The 16,230-nt window shown below is 32.3% G+C and overlaps 1 protein-coding gene across 10 annotated transcripts in view; it reads right to left on the bottom strand.

Moving 5' to 3' along the window:
- Nucleotides 1–16,230, bottom strand: part of LOC105212427 (segmentation polarity homeobox protein engrailed) — a 109,137-nt gene that overhangs the window by 81,343 nt on the left and 11,564 nt on the right. For 2 of the 10 annotated variants that reach the window (XR_008470128.1, XM_011184391.3), the window contains exons 1-2: nt 11,511–16,213; nt 9,198–10,731 (exon numbers count right to left, since the gene is read on the bottom strand). The exons of 2 other annotated variants lie outside the window; for them this stretch is intronic. The gene's annotated coding sequence lies outside the window, so the exon portion shown is untranslated. Of the gene's footprint in view, nt 1–9,197; nt 10,732–11,510; nt 16,214–16,230 lie in introns of those variants that run through there. 6 more of the 10 variants (XM_011184390.3, XM_054226141.1, XM_011184389.3 and 3 more) reach the window with 5 other exon arrangements.

Below are 16,230 nucleotides of genomic sequence, written 5' to 3'. Positions count from 1 at the left end.
GATTATGATTAATTTGATATGGACGACTGTAATTAAGTAATTTCCAATGTAGTAATAATCTTCGCCGTAAAATGTGGCGTACACCCCACTACAATGATATTACGACAATTACAGAAATTAATTCCTTATAGATATATAGCTACGCATATATGTACGTAAAGAATAGTATCATATCGACTCTACTATACCGCTTCTCATTTTCAAATTCTATTTATAAATTTTACTTTTTATTCACTACTAAAGTACTTCACCGTTATCTTACATATATACACTACCTATTACCATGAGTATTTCTGTCAATGAGTTCCAACTACAAATAGCACTCTTAGTTGGGTTAAGCAAACACCAGCTGTGTTTCTGGTGATGATTGCTGACCTGCTGATGTGTATGCGTATTAGCTGGCAATAATGGCGATATAAATATGTATACATACATACATGCATACAAAACTATGAGAGCGTATTTGTCTATCGCTTGACAAATATTTGATTGCGCACACTTGATAATTATATTATTCCAGGCTTTTATAGTTTTCTATACTCATACATAACTACATATTCTTTACTTTTTATACACGCTTGTTTATAGTTCAATTACTTACAAATTATACATATGTGTACCGTGAGGTATAGCACATCCATATATGTACATACATACTTATGTACATATGTATCTTTGTATGCTTATGTTACTTTCTGACTGGTGCCACGACGTTTTGCAGACTATCGTTGTGACAATAGTTCATAAGTCTTTGCATAGGCAATTGATACACTTTCGATATCATATCGCGTTCCCTCACATACATCCATATGTCTGTCTTTAAATACATAAAACATTTTCCAACCTTGTTGCTCCGCCATGCGTTCACTTGGTGCTATTCGTGTAGCCAGCTGTAGATTTTGCTGTGGTCTAATGACAATTAGTTGCTGTGTCATTATGATCACTATGTTGTTTACGCATTATATTTAATTATAATATTGCTTATGTAGGTATATAAGTACATATAATATATAAAATATATACACATTAAGACAAGCTTATAAGTTGCTTTCGATGAGTTAACCCTTAAAAGCCTAATAACTCCGATTCACTCAAAATTTTGATATGTAGTATAATTGTCGGTTACAAACAACATTTGTTCTACGATTTTTCTTAAAAAATATTATTTTAGATTTTACAGGGTATTTTAATGTTTTTTAACTATCTCTTGTGCCACTGAGTTTGTCAATATGAGTTATATTTGTGTTTAAATCTGCCTACGTACATTTCTAGAGATACATATTTACATATGTACATAATATAATACATAATTTAATAAAAAATCTGGGATTGTTTACAATTAAAGGAATTCATTTGTTAAGTCTCTTTCAACCAATTTCTGAATGTTAAGTGTTTGTATTTATTTTATTTTGAAATTTTATTTATAATTACATATAAACACTCATACATACACGTTTGCATGTACACCTTTATATTATACATTTTTAATCGGAAGTTCTCAGCAGTTTTGCGCGAATACTGGCTTTGATTTGCATATAATGCCCGTTACTCGCTTAACTTATTGCTTGAATGCCTCGTGTTATTTATAAATTAGCTGATTGTTGTGGTGTTTATGAATGTTGCTCTTGTTCTAATCTAGCACTAGTTTTTGCGCGTATAATTCGATAATTTCTTTGTAGTCATTGTATGCTTATGCTTCTTTAAGGAAGATATTTTTGCTTTTTATAAGAAATTGAACCATATAGCACAAGGTCCCCTTTAAAATGTATACACGAAATTATCAAGTTCAACGATTATTTTTTTGTATTTTTAAATAGCACCTGACAAACATATAGTCGCTGCTGTGTCATAATTTTGACATTACTGTTGTCAAATTCCCCACCGAAAAACACTGCTAAATGAACGTATTTTTTATTCGGATGAACTCTATTAGTCAGTATGTCCATTGGATCATTATGAATAAATTATCCAACGCTCTTCAAATTGTCCGATTGCTCCCTAAATGTTTCACGAAATGTCTTATTTAATTGTTTAAATTGGTTTTAATTAGTTCAGTTACTACAACTTTGTATGCACATTAATGTGTACCAACTACAAATCGTGACCGATTAAAATCGTAATATAATAATAAATAATCGAAAGGGTCAGTACTGAGTATACAAATGGCTGATAATATTAATATTACTCCAATTAAAATGACACTTGAAATAGAACATTATTGCTACACTTATAAACGGTAATATATTTATAACTGTCATTAGCAATAGTATATTTCGGCGATCTTATATACATATCTACATAGAGACTTGTGAAAATAGTTTTACTCATAGCTTATTGATAACATTACTTTGCAAACGAAATTGAATTTATGATGATATTCTATGAATTACCATACAAAGCGACGTTAGCAAACAGACAGACTACATGCACACATGCATATGATCATTTATTTATTATTTATTATTTCAATTTAGATACTTCATTAACACCGCCGATTACTGGTTGTGCATATGTTTCGTTGCCAAAAGTGTGCTAAGTACCTGTCACATTTGTTGAAGTATTTGTGTGACCGTTTGTATGCAAGTAGATTTATTGACTGTGCTGAGTTCAGTTTATTAGCGTGGAATGCAATCACTTTACAAGGCAATCGAATTAATAGTTGAACGATATACACTTTGCTCTTTATTGGCCGATAACAATAGTCTCCACAAATGTATATGTATGTATGTATGTGAGTAGATATAATAATTATTTTCTGCTTTTAATGTGTTTGCTTTTTTTTAATTTATATAATTTTATACTCTCGCAACATATTGCACAGAGTATTATAGTTCTGTTCACATAATGGTTGCTTGTATCACCTGGAAATAAAAGAGTTAGATATGTCCGTGCAAACGATAACTTGAGCAAAAAGTTAGATATCTTAATAAACATATCTTGGTACACATATTCCTCGACACCCTGAGGAGGTTGGTATTGAAAACGGGCGAAATCGGACCGTTGTCACGCCAACAAACTGGCGAAATCCGAAAACCTATGAAGTGTCATAACTAAGCCATAAATAAAGTTTTGAAAGTAGTATTTGGCACAGAGTATTCCATTAGAGGGGAACATATGTGGGTGTATTTTTTTTTAAATAAATAGGTCTTTTGTATATATCCCGCAAACCAATAAAGCTATATAAACCAAACTTTCTGCAGTCACTTCCCTTACGTAACCCATTATATACCATAAAAATAGGTGAAATCGGATAATAACCACGCCCACCTCCCATACAGAGGTTATGTTAAAAATTACTAAAAGTGCGTTAACTCACTAACGAGAAACACATACAGAAGAAAGCTGCATTCAGATTAAAAAAAATTAAAAATGGGCGTGGAGTCGCTCACTTATGGGTCAAACACCATATCTCAGGAGTTACTCGACGGATTTTCAACTCAAAATTGTCGAGATTGGACTATAAATTTTCAATGCCCCGGATATCGCACATGAAGAACTCAGCCCCTAAAGGTAATTTTTCACCGAAAATATCAGTAAATCTCTCAGATATTTTAATGTAATTCAGAAGAAATATTTTTTTTCTAATAGTGTGCTCTGTACCAAAAATGGTTCAAATTGGGTCATAACTTCCTCTAGTTCAAAAATACGATGGGCATAATACCTTATAAATCAGTTAATATTAATATAATAGAAGATTAATTAATTAGCAAAATTAATTGAGCTTATAGTCTTGGATATAGTGTATGTGGATATAGTGTATAGTGTACCTTGGTGATGGAAATGAGGGTAAATCGGTTCTGAAATTACCTCAGCCCTCATATGATGATTTTCGTGGATTTTATGTCGAATATATGGGTCAAATCTTAATTAAATTATAACAATAAATAATAAGTATAAAAATGTTCGGTTACATCTGAACATAACCATTCCTTGATTGTTATTTATTAAATGAATGTGTGTGGAAATATCCTGGGATCCAGTAGTAGATCAGTCTTATATTTGGATTTATCTGGAAGTAAAATCTTGATACGGTGGTAAAACCTAATCTAATGATACTTTCAGCTAAATAAAGCCTTAATAAAAAACACTACAAATTTAGGAGCAAAGAATATATAAAAAAGATTGAAGAGTTGCCACCTTATGGAGAATTCTAAATAAAGATGATAAAATGAACAAATTAATATTGATATTAAATTAATGTGGCTCTTCGCACAAAAAGCAAATTATTCAAATATGAGTGTAAAACTAAAGAGGAGAAAATTAATATCAATGAAAAATGTATTTTGTGTATAAATAATAATAATAAATAATAAAATAAATTATAATAAATTTTCGTATGAAATATATGTATGTAATTTTTTATTTCATATTTTGTTTAGTCTTTCTTAAATAGTTATATTCCAATTTTTTACAATTTCATATATGTATATAATAAAAAAATAAAATATAGTAAAGCCTTATCTGAGGGTTTGCTTCAATTAATAAGGAGACTATTATCAAAATTGCTTCTTGGAATTTGGTGGTTAAATGAAAAAAAGTTATATAGTTTTTAAACATCTTTGGTGTGACTGATATACCACGCCGGAAACCAATTCCTTTTTTCCTTGAAATATTTTGAAAACATCATCACTATGCTGATTAAATATTTTAAACTTGTACGCTCTCAAGCTGCCAACCTCAAAATCCACTAATCCGAACGCTTTGAAACAGTGATTTTAGTGCCACTGATCTCAAATCGGAGTACACATCAAAGAATTATATTTTCATTCAGCACAAAGCAAACAATTTGTTGAGTGTTTATTCAAAATTAATAATGTTTGAAGAATCAACAACCTCTTGTGCAATTATTACACTAAATACATTATGGACAAACATGTGCGTTTAGTATTTGTAATAAAGTTTTTAATCTTCCCTCCACGACGAAAAATATTCCCAATTTGTTATAATGAGTAGCTAAAATTCTGAATCGATTTCATAATACATAAACGCACACACACTTGAAAACCGAAATACACATATTTTATTATAAGAAATTTCAAATCTCAAACTTGAAATCAGCTATTTAAATTTATAAGCAGCGTTGTCTTTACGCCACAGAATATGATTAATGAACATTTAGGCACATATGTACATACATACATCCATTATAAATGTATCGTTGTTACAGCTAACAGCACGTATTTGTACAACAACAAACTATACTTTTATGAAGAAAAAACATTGTTGAGATTACTCAACTCACTTTCAAGCTTTTGGTGTTGTTGTTACTTTAGTTTTTTTTTATTTTTCATTTGCGTACAATCAATTCAACCATATAAACGAGCATATTTGCTTTAATAGCTTCATAACTTGGAAACAAGTGTTTATAAATAACACACTCACTTAATTGTTAGTTAATTGGAACTGCGCCTTAGAGGCGGCGGCGAACGAAGAGGAAAGGCAAAGAAAAACAAAAAAAAAAAACTACAAATACGCACACTACAAAGTTAATGCCACTGATTAATTAGTGTATGACTGAGCAGAAGTACAGTGGAGCGGCGGAGATTGGTGCAGATTGCCCCAGGCACACACTCATGCACACACATAAAAGAATATTGTAACAATAATATTTAATATGCCGAACAGTGGAAACAGTTTGTTTATGAAACCGTATGGCGCAGCGAGCAGCAAAGTGCCGTTTTAGCCGCACAAGCGCATGCCGACGGCGATGAAAGCGCTGATAAGCGAGCTAAAGCTAAAGTATTTAAAATAAGCAAAAAAACCTCAAAGAAATCAAAAATAATACGAATAAAAATGAATACATTTATTTCCATTTAAATATTTTTCAGCAAATAATTCTGCTACTCATGTTTGGCATATTAAAGCGGCATAATGACATTTATTATTATTAGCAAACTTGTGTAGCGAAGTAGAAAACAAATGATCAACGAAAATATTATAATTTGCGTTAAAGTTGTTTTTATGTAGTTTTTTCCATTCTAAATGTGGGCACTTTGTTGTGCATATCTGTATGTGTGTGTGTAGTATTTGCCGCTTATAAATCAAGCAATCATGCACACTTAATGACTTTGATATTTCTCGGCGGCTATTTATTTGCGCTCATATTTCAGAATTAGCATTTGTATTCGTTTAATTTCGTTTATTTTGCTTTCAATGCGGGCTAAGCTAATTTTAGCTAAAGCGGCAATTATACTACTGGTATTCAATTTATTGTTTCTTGTGTAGTGGACGCTCATACATACATATGTATATACATACATAGGTGTCTATTGTTTATGAGTTAGCAAGAAATAATAATATATAATTTTTAATCTGCCGACATACAAACATAGGTTTACCATATTTATGGAAATACACAAGAAAAAACATTATTTTTGTTCACTTTAATAATATAAATATCCACTATTTGAGGGTACGAATTATCAAAAATCGGATAGCTTTGGCTTGATGATGCCATCGATTGGTCACTTCTCTGTGAAAGCAATTATTTTACATGTGAAAGCAACAACAAAGTTATCTAGTTGAATTCGTGCAGGAGAGTATACGAATACCTCATTAAAAATTCTATGGCGCCGGCTACACGTTCAGTATTTATCGTGATATGTCCTGTATCGCGATATTTATTGAACGTTTAGCAAGCAATATTGATGGATCACGATCCATATCACAAAATATTTAAATATTTTGAAATCCAGATCGCGGATCGTGGATCGCGAGATAAATATTGAATGTGTAGCATCTTTTGTGATTTACAAGTCCGAATTGGTGAAATACAACAGTGCCAAAATTTTAAAATTAACTTTATTCTAATAATTGAACATGAATTATACTGTTTACAATAGAATCTTTGCCAGAGCTATGCAACTCATCTGCCAAAGGTTATTTGATAACGTCCAAATTTTGGATACATATAATGATGAAAAAATGTACGAAAAAATAAACAAATAAATTTTTTAAATATTTTTTCTTATGAAAACACTACAACATCGTATAAATATTGACGTAATATATATTGAACGTCTAGCAGTCGCGAAGTAATCCATCAATATTCAATATAGATCGCGATCCAAATATCACGATACATATTGAAGGTGTAGCAGGCCCCTATCGCAGCTTGCTGAGTGCTACCAAGTTTTGTTTTACACATTTTAGAACCATTTTACTATTGTGAACGGCTCAAAGGTCAAATTACTGTCAAAATAATAAAAATTGTTATACACAAATTTGAAATTGAAAATGACAGGCGAAGATAAATCGTAAGTATTTTTGTATTGAATTTATTGAATAAAAAACTTTAAGAAAAATTAAATTTGTTGCAGAAAACGTAAAACATGGACGGTGGTTGAAGAGTTCTGTGCGACCAAGTATAGACAATTCGATTTCAGTGCTGCCAGTTCGTATGAAAATTTGGAAAGTTTGTTCGATTGGCTTGCCTATAGCAATTAGCCAATCGATGACAGCTAATATTGGTCTAAAGCTATATAAACCAAACTTAGCAGTCATTTTTCAAAAAGCTGTAAAATATAGATTTATACACGGTTTATTTATTAACTTTGCATAAAATTGTATAGATAAACATTAAAAGATATATTCTGTAACTTCATTGTTGTTGTTTGATATTGTTTGGCTCTTGACGTCTGTATCCCATGCCTTTGTTACAAGGTGTATGAAATCCATAAGTGTAATACATAGGTTTTTTTTCGCCTTCATACGAATATAGGGACTCTTTTATAATTCTGCGTCGATAGTAAAATTTTATTTTGTGTATTATGGTACACTGGTTGAAAGGTTTGATTTATGGAACGAAATTTGAATTCTATTGCCAATTCAAGAGTTCGAGTTATGGAGATCTTCGAGTTATGGAAGTTCTACTGTATTAATATAGTATTCAATCCTAACCTCTAAATTGTTGTATGTTCGAAATATCGTTTAGCTGCGTCAATAGTCACGTATTCTTGCGATTCTAGAGAAGCAAATTTATTTTATGATATTTAAATTTCAGAGAAATATGAATGTAAGAAGTATATAGCTAGCTTTAAATAGCAGTTAACTATAATATTAAATGGACTAAACATCTTCCGAAATAATATACATAAAATAATTTTAATAACAAGAAATTTATTCTTTCTATTATTGTATTTGGATTTAGAGGTTTTTAAGAGCGGAAGTGTTTTTGCGGTGTTTGTTTCTTTTTTTTGTAATCATATTACACTAATACGAGTATTTCTTATTTCTTGGCATGCGAATGCACTTTTACCTCACTCCAATCATAATTGTGCATGTGTGTTGAGGAAATATGAGCTTGATTGTACATTCATACGTATGTATTTACTCTATATTATAAAAAAAAGTTTATATTTACTTCTGTGAATAGTAGTCATAGCTTCAAATTCCCATGATAAATATACCATACATGGGAGCATAAGTGGGTAAAATTAGTTTACGGATACACGTATATCAAATTATATTTTTGCTGACATTGTCAAGTGTCATCTTCATTCAACTCAAACAAATAAGTCGCAATAATCGTTCGGTTCGCTACCAACAAAATAATACAAAAACATTAGTTAAGTATAAGTAGACAACCGTTATTCGTTGAAGTGTGCTGAGGAGAACTAAATATTGTATTTATTGAATAAATAATGGAGTATTAAACATTAGTTTTCAAGATTAGTATTCCAAATACAGTCTCATTAAATGATAATAGTAGAAATGTTTTAAAGTAAAACTACGCCAATTATTCACATATAATATCATTATTCAGTGTTAGTTTATGAATAATCTCATAGGATCTTAAAATACACAGCACAGTTAATGCTATATAGAACTTGCATTCGTCCTTAGCATATATAATTAATTAGAAAATTCTACAAAAAATTTTGGAATATTTATTTTTTGTACAGCTAACTCTACACTGCATGCTGCCGATTTGGAATATTCAAAGATATTTTCGATACAAAGTCATCCACTTTAAATTCCTAGTATATATAATTAAAACACCAATATATATTTTAATTAATCAACCCAAAATGAAGCTCAAAGTGAACTAATCGCAAATAATAATTATAAAAATCGTGAAAACCGCAAAGACACAAGTTTTAAAATCAATAAAGATAAGATCACATTGTAACACATTTATCACATATAATGGTCTATAAATAAAATTATTTTTGCCGCTTTTCTTTATACCCACGTACCTGTCTTTTATTTGGCGTATACTGCTTACAGCTAAAGGAGCTCTTTAGTTGACATTTACGAGCGCTGTGCTTGAAACACGTAATTGTTGTTGTTGATGTTCAGGTGAATTGTTGTTTCTCCATTGTAATTGTGGCACTAAATTTGGAACTTTGTGAAAAAAGCGATTTCTCGTAGATAAACACACATACACGTCCAATGGAAATGTTAAAGGTCAAAATTTGTTATGCAAGTGTGGCGTACCAATACACCAATTTCGAATATCCTCTTACTATATGCGCCACGCCAACGGCTCTCTCACTCATGCTACGCCATATAAAGCGCTCTTTGAGTGCATATTATCCTTATCCTTATTTTGGCGAGTTGGATTTGTGTGTGTTTGTGTATGTGTGTCGTTGAAGTGAGCGCCGTTATTTCACTGCTCTGACGTAGTCACTGTGTGAGCTTTTCAAAGTAAATATACATATATATTTATTTTTGTATTGTTGTTTGTTTTTATTGTTGGTGCTTGTGAACTTTTACTTTTGTTGTCGCTTGTTAATTTAGTTTTGTTACATGGTGGGCGCCTTGGGCTGATTTTATTAGATAATAGATATATATATATACTATAGTTTGTTGTTGTTATTATTTTTGTTGTAGCTTATTATCCTTAATTAGTATAACGAGCTGCGAATTAATACACTTTGCTTAATTAAAATTGACAACATAATGCGGTGCGTTGTGGTGCGGTGCGGTGCGGCAACGTTTGGAGCCGAGTAAATTAAATTATTATTTTTGTTATAATTGTTGTTGGCTCTGTGCATTTTCCCTGCCAATTAAGTCGTCTTGTTTGGTGCTTGTCACTTATTTACACCATTTTATTCTCACATCAACAACTTTTCATTTTTATTATAATGCGTTTTTATTTACTTTTATTTGTTGTTGTTTTCCTGCTTTGTTTTTTATTGTACACTGTAATTAGTTTCCCATTTATTGTATATTAAACAACTGTTTCACATTTCACAGCTATTCACTAATTGTAATCGCTTGTAATTTAATATGCAAGTGTTTATTTCAATATTAAAAGCAAACACATAAACAAATATTTCATTACGAGCGCATATTTTGATTGAGGAAACTTTTTATTGCCGATTTGGTGGCTACACATACACACACAGACACATAATAGCTTTGCTAATCGATTATATGCACTGTTTTTTCTTAGTTTAGTGACGTTAACTGCCAATGTATTGTGATGTTTTTAATAAATAAATCTACCACGAACTGTGTAAAAATGTGTGCACCGATGGGAATATCGACACTTTAATTTATATTTTTTTGTATGGGTTTACATTAATATTTGTATTCCCGTAGTTCACCTTTTAACTGACAAATACATAATTAACACTCAGGTTACTCATACGCGGAGGCGTACATTTAGATTAATGTCCATATGTGCTTTCACATGTTACTTGTTCGTATAGTTATATGTTTTGTATTTTTACGTATTATTTCATAAAATGCTTTGTGGTAATTAACTTTCACTTTTGTTGGTAGCTATATTTGTAAAAATAAAAAAATATATATATAAAAATTACTATATAAGTAGATATTTACTGTAACTTAATCTTAAAGTTTTCTCTTCAGAAATGCACTGCCGTCGGTTTTTAATTTGTTTTATTGTGCTTCATAGTTCTTTAACTATGCGATGCGAATTGGAAGGAACAACCAATGTGGAATGTGACAAAATGACGAATCGCTAAATTGTAGAATACCGTCTTAAGCCATGGTAGATTAAATGTAATCAAGAAAGCTGCCTCAAAATGCGTTGAGTTCGCGGGCGTCTATAAAAATTGAACATACTACACTGAAATACTACACTGATAAGTATTAATAAATTAATACAGTGTACTTATTTTTTTTTGCTTTCATAACTATTTTTTTATAAAATTCCAAATATTTACTTAATTAAAAAAAATTTGTTTTTATATTTTTAATAGCTTTCAAGTACAATCTAAGGTTCATATAAATGAATTAAGGATAAAATTATTATAGACACATACAAAATAGTTTGAGTTAGGAGACACTTGAATACCTTCACAGAAAAATTAATTTATAATCACATTACAGCGTTAAATTAAACCGACCACCATTATAACGAAAAATACCTAATTTCTTTACTTTCGACGTTAATATTGCGCCTCAGCTTAAGAACGACAATTATGCGTCCGACAAACGGAAGATTAAATAAATTAGCACGACAAATGCGCCGACAAATTAAAGTTAAAAGTTGTATGCGTTGAAATGTATAAAAAAAAAACAAGAATATCAATTACCAAATAATATGAAAAAACTCGATCAAATTCAGTTTTTAAAAGAACTTGTCTGCTTTCCCTAAGTTCATTTACGCAATGTCACACGCGAGCTCCTCAAAAAATCAAAACACACACTTTACGGCACAAAAAATAAATGGCGTCGGCAGCAACTTGTAGCCACAATCGCGGCACATTTTGGTGAAAACTGCCGCGCACATCAACATTCGCTCACACATGCACACACACGTTATTTATTTACTAAAGTTTAGCCAACGCTGAGCTGAGCTTTGTGTGAAAAATAACACAATGCGCGAAAAAATCCGACGGTGGTTATGGCATAATAAGTGGAAGTGGAGGAAAAACAACGCACTAACAGCAACAATAACGAAACCGACACTGAAGCAATCAACGAGCAACAATAATATCGCGTATCCGTGCGATACACTTTTTCACACCAATGCGCTTAACTAACGAATGAGATCAAACGGAGCCATTCAAATGGCAGCAAGCGACAGCAGCATTAGCAGCAGCGCCCGCATACACACAAACATACTACATTTGTACGAATCAGTGATTGCACACACAACAACTGATACGAGCACAACATACGATTCGTGATGATAGTTTTTGTTGTTGTTTTTAATGTTGTTATTGGTGTAGTAATGGTGGCGCTCGCTAATAGCCTGACAAGTGCCGCATGTAGTTTGCTGCACGAGAGTAAGGAGGGGGGTGAGGCGTGTGGCGTGCGGAGTGTTGCTGGACAGTCGGCAAAAATGTGCCAGAGAAGGGAAGTAGCCAGATTGCTTGCAATCAATTAACGCGCTTGCAATTAGCGGCGGCATGTACGTACTGGGAGTAATTCGAATGTGCCTAGCGCCAGCTCTTGTAGTGGAGAGGAGAGGGCGCTGTAGCCAGTGGACCCATGGGAATGACAACAAAAGCGTACTTTGCGGCATTTCGGGTTCACGTACTCAGCAATAAGTAACTGTAGCCGTGTTTTGGTGTTTATTTGCATACACACATGTGTTTGCATACATATATACTTATATGTAAGAAGTACACAAACGTAAGATTTTGCCGCAACATTTCTGTAGATACATTGAATTGAGCTCAACAACAAGCAGAATTGTTGTGATATCCAAAAGGCTTTGTGAGCTTGTTATGAATTTCACTTTTGGACTTGATTTCATTTGAATTCATTTGTTTTACGGAATCGGAAGTTAATACGTTCATTTTGAAAATTATATTTTTTGAAGAGAGTGTGGAGGGGGCTAAAAATGCTTTTTTATACAGGTTAAAACCAAGCTTCATTAAATCAGTTATATTTTTATTCTATCAGATTTTCGAAAGTTTTTTTTAATTAATTCACTAAAAATTTGAAGAACCTGTGTTCTCAATCCATACCTAAAACAAAAACAATAAAAAAATATTTCTCAAAAAATATTTATTTTGCCGACGGTATTTCTTTAAATCTATTGAATGTTGTTTTTTTCACCAAATTAGTTTGGGGTTAAAGATTGAAAAATTAATACTTTATACCAATAAGGCACTATATAAATCAAGAGTTTTCGATAATATTTGTATAACCAAACAAGATCTTTAATCCATTTTAGAAACTTTTAATACATCTATGCTCATTTTTTCAGAAACCTTTCGAAGGAAAAAGATAATAATGATCACCAGCTCTATGACGATTATGCTGTTAACTATGGCACATCGTAACATGTCGATGACTGTGATGTTGATAACGGTACTCCCTGTCACTGAGCCATAAATTGAAGCGAATGAAAATAACAGAGGGACAACAACAAACAAATAACAGCATGTTTAGCGCTAATGACCAGGTTGATGAGCTTTGCTTTTGCTTTAAGCCGCCGACTTTAGTTGCCACTGTTTCTGTCGAAACGACTGCTATTAACCCAGCTACTGTTATAAACGTATTTATTTATGATGTCTTCACCCGTCTAACTGCTGCGATGAGTCGGCAGAGTCGACTGAACATTGCGTGCGCGCGCGCTCTACAACAAAGCCATTCGTTCGTTTCCGAGCAATGTTCGTCGCTAGCCTCATGCCTACTTGAATTTACTGTTGTTGTTGGTGTCTGTGTGTGTGTGTGGGTTGAATTGGCGTTAGTGTGATTGCGTGCCATAAACCCACTGTTGTGCTTAATGATCTATATCTGCTGTGTATTTTATTTGCTGTGTATAATGGGTTAAGTGGCGTTGATGACAAAGCAATGAAGGTGATTTAATTGCGAATACTGGTCATTTAAGCGAAATGACAAGCCGAACCAGCAACAGTGACAGTGGCAGCAACAGTAGCGTTGGCGTTGGATCGTCTATATAATACACACACACACACACACGCACACATAAATACAGTTTTATATATGTCTGTATGTATGTGTGTACATCTAAATTGATGTGTGGGTATATTAATCTGTGTGTATTTCCGTTTTGCTACTGTATTTGTTTTGAGGGTGAGTTTCGCGTTAAGTTGTCGCACTTCGGTTTTGCTAGAGTGACTTGCCCGAATGTAATTAATTTGAAATGTGATTAAGTTGCACCTCGGGGGCATTGACGTAGCCGCTTATTTGATGGGTGGGTGGCGTACAATGTACTACCACACACACACAAACACATATATATGAGTTAGTCTGTTTGTATGTAACTATAGATATATACACTGTAGCTGTTTGTAATTGTAGTAAGCGATGACACGAGCATTTGTATAATTTGGCTCGTTATTTCTGTTTTTGTTTTTTTGGTCGTCGCTGTTTGCATTGAAAGCTGAATTAAATGGAATTTTCTGCTAAGTGGTAATTGCCAGATATTACTGATGTGTTAATTAACTAAATGGTGCTTTATTCATTTCTTTTATAATTATTACTTGTTGTGTTGCAACATTTGCGAAAGTTGAGAAATGCATTAGTTTTTCTAATGTTTTACGATTGAATATTATGTTTGCGTTGTAAATTAACTCTAGATTTACGGACAGTGATTGTATATCTTTCTTTACGATTTTGTTGTAAATTATTTTAAAAAAACCATTACTTTTTATTCACTATTACCTTCAATATATTTTATATAAGTAAACTCCACCTCGCTAATAATTAAAAAATTCTGTTTCTATGTTAACATTTTTAAGCATTTAATCGCAAACTCGTCAAATTGAGGGGTTCCATACATCCAGTGTTAAAAAACATTTCAAACAATGAAACAAACAGCAAGTATGCTTACCGAATGAGGAAAAAACAATAACACAAAAACTGTAGAATTATTAATCCATTCATTAACTATTTTTCAATAACATGGCATATTTTAATTCAATTAAAAAATATTTTCTTATTTGATTTATTAAAAAGTTAAGAGTTTATCTTATATTTTGCATTTTACACTTGCTTCTTAAATTTTATTTTAATTTATTGTTTTCTTATTTGCTTTAATAAAAAAATTAGTTTATTTTATATTCCACTACATAGTTTTACATCAATTAATTCAACTTCATTGTATTAGTAGTTAATTTACATTAGATTGCACTTATTTAAACAGGAAACACATTTCACTCAACTATTAGCAATGCGAACGACTACACCCATACACTCAATAACAAACCGCTTCGTAAATGTATGCACAAATTTTGATTGCTAATTTAAATTATTGCCACCGCAACTTGTTCTTGCTATTTTTATATTTAACACCGCATTATTTTCCTATTAATTTCGTGTTTGAGTGCTTTATTTGATTCCGCTTTGTGTGTGTGTGCTCACATTCGTCTCCCATTCACTCGTAATATGTCAATCCATAGTAAAACACTTAAAATTAAAAACACAAAAAATGTCTTTTTTCACATTATAATATTAATGACACAGACGACAAATACGCAAGCGGTGAAAATATGCAAAATATGAACACAACAAATTAAGTGAAATACAAAAATAAGCATTTAAATTGAAACGAAAACAAAAAAAATAAATAAAAAAAAAATAAAACGCCAAACAAAAGACGAAACGAACCGCACAAAAGTCGTCCAGCTAGTCAGATTATGCTAATGAGTTTCATACGCTCGATTAATGGTCACAAAACAAAACATAACACAGAAGGCAATGCAACAATAGCAACAACACGAGGAACACCGAACGGCAACGAAGCGCCGAAACAACGAAAAGCTGAAAACCCGCATTTGTCATACTCGCACAAGTAAGAAGGCTAAACAAACAAACGCACAAACACTCACACATCTACAGCACTCTATGTGTGTATTCGTTTGTATATGAGTGTAACAAAGGCTTGAAGCAATCGCTTGATGAGTGATTAATTTGAATTGCTCATGTGCGCACAATGGCTCGGAGCACACGAACGACCGACCCCATACGTAGCATAGAGTGGAGTGCTGTATGACAAAGTGCTGAGTATGAAGAATCGGATAAGTTGGATATAACAAATGATAACAACAACTGCACTAGTATTGGCAACAAATGCAGCGCCGACATCAACACCGACACTTAATTGAAATAGTTGGGACACTTAATTATTGCGCTCATTTTGCGCGCCATGCCACCATGCAATGGTTTTGCCTTCACACTGTCACCAACACATTGCAGCAATTCCATTCGATTTGCAGACTTTCGACGCTAAACAGTCACATGCACACACGTGTATGTATGCAAGTGGGCACATTATTGACAGCAACAATGTTGCAGGCGACAGCGAATTAAGTAAAAATATTGTTGTTGAATTCA

This window comes from Zeugodacus cucurbitae, chromosome 2 (assembly GCF_028554725.1).
Source record: "Zeugodacus cucurbitae isolate PBARC_wt_2022May chromosome 2, idZeuCucr1.2, whole genome shotgun sequence".
Lineage (NCBI taxonomy): Eukaryota > Metazoa > Arthropoda > Insecta > Diptera > Tephritidae > Zeugodacus > Zeugodacus cucurbitae.
This window is presented reverse-complemented; position numbering and strand designations above follow the sequence as displayed.